This window comes from Notamacropus eugenii, chromosome 6 (genome assembly GCF_028372415.1).
Source record: "Notamacropus eugenii isolate mMacEug1 chromosome 6, mMacEug1.pri_v2, whole genome shotgun sequence".
Taxonomy (NCBI): Eukaryota; Metazoa; Chordata; class Mammalia; order Diprotodontia; family Macropodidae; genus Notamacropus; species Notamacropus eugenii.
Genome location: NC_092877.1, coordinates 160,470,002 through 160,475,905, shown reverse-complemented (window position 1 = coordinate 160,475,905; position 5,904 = coordinate 160,470,002).

Sequence of the window (5,904 nt, the reverse complement as noted above, 5' to 3'; positions counted from 1 at the left end):
AAAGGAGGAGATTTGAGCAGGCTTCAGGGACAGAATCTCCAGCAGCCGCACAGGTCCCTCCACCCACAGGAGACAAAGGTCAGTGAGAGGGTCTCTTTGGTTGGCAGAGAGGAGAGCAGGGTATAGAAAGTTATCTGGCCCTACAGGAGAAAAGAGAAGATGGGGACAAGGGAAGGGAGGGATGATAGAAGAGAGGGCAGATTGGTGATAGGGGCAATCAGAATGCTCGGTGTTTTGGGGTGGGAGGAGGGGACAGATGGGGAGAAAATTTGGAACCCAAAATTTTGTGAAAATGAATGTTAAAAGTTAAATAAATTTAAAAAAAATAAATAAAATTCATGAAAGAAAAGAAAAACTTAAAATACCCAATTCAGGCATTTGTAATAGAAAATTGTTGATAACTCTCCATCAGAAGAATTGAGGTTATAATATAAAACTGGAAAAGGCCGTTGTCTTGGTTTGTCATTATGCCATCAGATACTAGAAACTACCAACAGTCAATAAAAGTAGACCAGGGAATAATTGAATTAGTAGGGCTCAGAGAAAATGGGATTCAATAGGATTGACAGCTTAAAGGGGAATACTTTCATCTTGAGTCAGTTGCAAAGATACCATTTCTGACATAGAAGCAGCTCAAATGTCATTATTCTGTAGTTGCATTTTAGTTTGTAGTTGCAGAATTTTTATTTCATATTCTTGCTATAAGGCAGCTTTGTCAGATTTATTTTGCTGTTGTTTCAGAGGGGTGCACCAATTAGAATATTAATGGATTAATGGTTTTTCTTAGGTTTCAAGAAGGATCCATGTACAAAAGGAATGCATTTGGGTGCACATATATATATATCTATATATCTATATCTATATCTATCTATCTATCTATATATATATATGTATGTATGTATGTATATGTATGTATGTATGTATATATATATATATATATATATATATATATATGTATATATATATATGTGCTGATTTTTTGGTCAGTGGTGCATAAAAAATGAATTCCTAAAGAACAATGTAGAAATGCACAACTATACCATCTCCTTAATAGGTACCTCTTCTCCATAGCAACTGTGTATGGATTCAGTGATAAAAATGCCAGCAAAATTTGCAGGCCGCTGAGCTTTTCTTTCATTGTTCAGGGTAGTCCTCATAAATACTTTTTTGGTCATTGTTAGTATGCAGATGTATCAAGAATATAATGTACCAATTATTCATGTTTCTTTGGAAATGGTAGTCACCAAAGGTCTTTAAGGAAAACAAACCAATTCAAGAGGACAGAAAGCCTCTAAAGCACTATTATTCTAGAAACAGAATTTCCAGCTATTTGTCTTGGTTAATTTAGATATAGATGTGACTGAGGCAATATGAGAGCATAATGACTCTTTTTGGTTACATAGTATTGTCTAACAAAATTGGTATTTGTAACTGATGTGGCAAAACCGAGTTCTTCTCTATTATTCATGAAAATGTGTTTTATTAGAAGAAAAGCTTTGATTAAACTTATTAGCAATAATCATTGTATTGTCATGTATAGCATCCTAGATTATAGGATCATGGACTTAAAACTGGAAGGTCAAGTTCACCCCTGCCATATTTTAAAAATGAGAAAATTGAGGCCAGGGAGGGAGGAGGGGTGTTAAACAACCTGCCCTAATAATGATGTCTGAAAAGTTGGTAATGTAAGGTGTACATGCCCTTTTACCCAGCGTACATCACCACAAGGTCTTTACCCCAAAGGAAAAAAAAAAGAATAAAAGAATTCACATGTACAAATAACTGGGAACTAAAGGGTGCCTATCAATAAAGAAGTAGCTGAGTAAATGACTGCGTATGAGTATGAGAGAATGCTCATACTAAGGCAGGATAAAAAGCACAGTTTCAGAGAAAACTGGGAAGACATGAACTGAAAAATTGTGAAATGAGAACGATGTTTGCAATAAAAACAACATTGTGAAAAATAAACAATTTTGGCAGTAATCAATCAGCATTCCAGAGAACAGATGATGAAGATTACTACTCAACTTCTAACTATCTTTTTCCTGAAATACGGTAGGTGTTTAATAAATGATCATTGTCTGACTAACAGAGAAGTAATGGAATAAAGATGCCAAATGAGAGTTCTAAAAAATATATAGTCAAGGTAGAAATTTGTTTGCTTGAAATAGAGAAAATATTTTTAATTGAAAAATATAATTAAATTAAATTAATAAAAAAATTCTTGCCAAGGAACATATTGCTAATAAGAGTTCAAGATAGGTCTTCTTGATTGTTAGTCTATCTAGTATATTTCTCAAATAATTGTACAAGTATATCCTAATCCTTATGATGTGACATAAAGGGATGCCACAAGAATATTTCCTGCTGTTGATTCCCCATATCATCTTTAGGAATATATGGAAATTTTATTTATTCATTAATGCTTTGAAGACTCCCAAGGTCATTTACCAAGAGCCAGGTTATTGGGTCAATGAATGTGTCACATGGCCCACTAAACCAGAGAATCAAAGAGGTATCTATGAATCTTTAAACGTTCTTTTTTTAACCTCTATACTGAAGATGCCCACAATCAAAGGAACTTGAAATGTACTGAAAAATTTAGTGGTCAATGCATTAGTAAATCTGCTTTAAAAAAAAAAAAAAAACAAAAGCAAAGGATAAATGGCCTGGGTCGTTTTAAGGAAGAAATACTATTTCTGATATGAGTCCAATTTAATGGTGTTTTTGTTTGCTCATTTGTTTTTCATATGATGACAGAGAGAAGACCTATAATTTCATAAGATGACCTCCCTATATTGCAGCTTCCTCTACTCATCAACCTGCTTTAGCAGCTATTTTCTGGAAAGTTCTCACAGGCAAACAGATGTTAAGGAACTTTTCTAAGGTCACATAGCTTGTAAATGTCAGAGGTGAATTTAAGTAAGACTTCTTGAGTTCAAATCCAGCACCTTCTCTATGGAGAGACAGTATAGTGTAGTTTGGGGAGTCCTAGACCTGGAATCAGGAAACACTAGAATCACTTCTTGACATCTCATCTACTAGCTATGACTCCTATGTTTTTGTGTTTATGCCTCTAGTACTTTGTATTTAACACTTTAATAGATAGGCATCTAGGGGATGTAGTGGATAGAGGGCCGGGCCTGAAGTCAGAAAAACTCATTTTTGAGTTCAAATCTGGCCTCAGGCACTTACTAGCTGTGTGACTCTGAGCAAGTCATTTATACCTGTTTACCTCAGCTTCTTATGCGTAAAATGAACAAGAGAAGGAAATGGCAAACCGCTTAGAAATCTCTGCCAAGAAAACCCAAAAAGGGATTACAAACAGTCAGACACAGCTGAACAATAAAAAATGATTGCTGTGGTTATGCTGATGGCACTATTACTGGTTGTCCTTGGGGAAGTCATTTGGTCATTCTGAATCTCTGATAACTTTCTATGGCTTAATTTCATTGTTTTGTATTGTTATTGTTTTATCACCACCACCACCACCACTGCTGCTGCCACTGTCACTGCCTCGGCGGCTGCTACTACTACTACTATTACTACTACTACTACTACTACTACTACTACTACTACTACTACTACTACTACTACTACTACTTTCTACTATTGCTACTACTACCACTTATTGTTTTTGACATTATGTATCTTTTTGTCTGAAAAAACAAGCAGAGCTGAGGAAAGAAATGTTTTTTTCATGTAATGACATCCATCAATGTTACAAAATCCATGAATCAGACTGTAATTGTGGAAGTTAACATGCTTTTGGAGTTTCCTCTTTAATGGCAAAGAATAGTTTAGAGTAAAATTGGCATTAGTTCACCTAAAGGGACCAGGGAAATTCTACAGCCTTTTAATGATTAGTTTGTTTGTTTGTTTGTTTGTTTCCAAACATGATGTCATGATCTAAATGCACTCCTATAGAATAATTGTGGCAGTGTAGTAGATAGAAAGTCAATATCAGAATCAAGAAGACTTGGGTTTAAGACCTGAATCTGACAAATACTAGATATGTAACCATGGGCAAGTCACGCAAACTTTCAGGGCCCCATGTAGCTTTCTTAGGAATGTCAGATGAAGAAAATTCCCCAATCTATATGGGAAAAGGGAGTTTGAAAACCGAAGAACTCCTTTAGTCAAAAAGATTACAGATCTTAACTCCTTAATCCTAATCTCCTCAAACAAACAACAGGCAAATTAAGATTGTTGATGGTAGAAAATGGTTTTGACTTTCTTATACATCTTGTACACCTGGCACAAAGTAAGTGTTTATTAAATGTTTTCTGATAGGCTAACTCGACACCGATTTGAAATTTACCTTGTGCTAGAAAGACTGACACTTCTGAATGTATTGGATACTTATGTACTTGTGAAGATAAAAGATGCTGAACATCCCTTGGAACACGAAAGCATATCACATCTTCAAATATGGTGTTCATAGCACCCCATGGGTAAAATTCTCCTTTGCTAGATATACCCTGAGTGGATATAGATACAACAGTCTCTAAATAAAATAAATATTGAAGTGCAAAATCCTAAAAACTCAGAAAATACCCAAGTTAAAATTTCTGGATCCATGCTAACTTGGTCACAAATTCTGAATCTTATATAATCTATTTGATAAGGAATTGTGTCTATAAAGTACGGATATCACAGCAAACAGCACAGAGGCTGTGGAATCTTCATGAAAAATGTCCTATTCTAGAACACTGATTTTTTTTTTTTGATAAAGAAATATCTTTTAATGTGATTTTTGGAAACTTGAACATTCATAGGATTCAGAGCAGGGGAAAGGGAACAGGAGGTCAAATAATCTAGAAGCATTTACTAAATGCTTAATCAGTTTCTGGCACTGGAGCAAGGAGTCAGTTTTACAAAGAATGAGGAAACCCTATTCACCATGAATAAACACTTTAAAACTAAGTTTTTCCTCTTATAAAGTAGTGATCCCCCCCCTCCCCATTCTAAATTGTATGAAGAATCCATAGAGGAGATAATTGTAATTACGTATTTTTTTAAATTTATGCACTTACTTAATCAATTTATCTATCAATCAATTTCTTATTTATTTATTTGTTTGTTTTATTCTGTGCCCTGTTTCTCACATAAGAATATGATTTTCATTCACTGTATAAATGGTTACATTGTATGGTAAATGAAAGAAAATAGTGATTTTGTGTGGAAAAGATCATTTCTCACCAGCCAAGGTGCTCTGCTGAAATGCACTACAAATGAGGAAACTCAAGTAAATAGCATTAAGTAATTTATCCAGAATCATACAGCTAGGGAGTGCCTGAGACCAGATTTGAACTCAGGCCAATGAGTCTTCCGGACTCCAGGCCTAGCATTCTATCCACTGTGCCACCTGGCTACCCAGAGGTCATTTGGAGTTTTCTTGTCAAAAATACTGGAGTGGTTTGCAAATTTCCTTCTCCAGTTCATTGTATAGATGAGGAAACTGAGACAAACAGGGTTAAGTTACCTGACCAGGGTCACACAGGTACTAAATGTCTAAAGTTGTATTTGAACTCAGGGTCTTGCTGATTCCAGGCCTGGGGCTTTATTCACTGGGCCACCTAACTTCCCTAGTAGAAGCCAAGTGCAAGAAAAGAGCCCTTCCATGAAGTGGATAGATAGCCATGCCTGGATTAAGGAAGATGTAACTTCCTGAGTTGAAATCTAGCCTCAGACACTTACCAGCTGTGTTGTGACTCTGGGTAAATCACTCAGCTCCGTTTGCCTCAGTTTTCTCTTCTGTAAAATGAGCTGGAGAAGGAAAAGGCAAACTATTACAGTATTACTGTCAAGAAAACCTCAAACTGGGTCAGGAAAAATTGGACATGAGTGAAATAACTGAAATACAAGAGACGTAATCCCTGTCTTCTCTTCTTAATCTTCAAG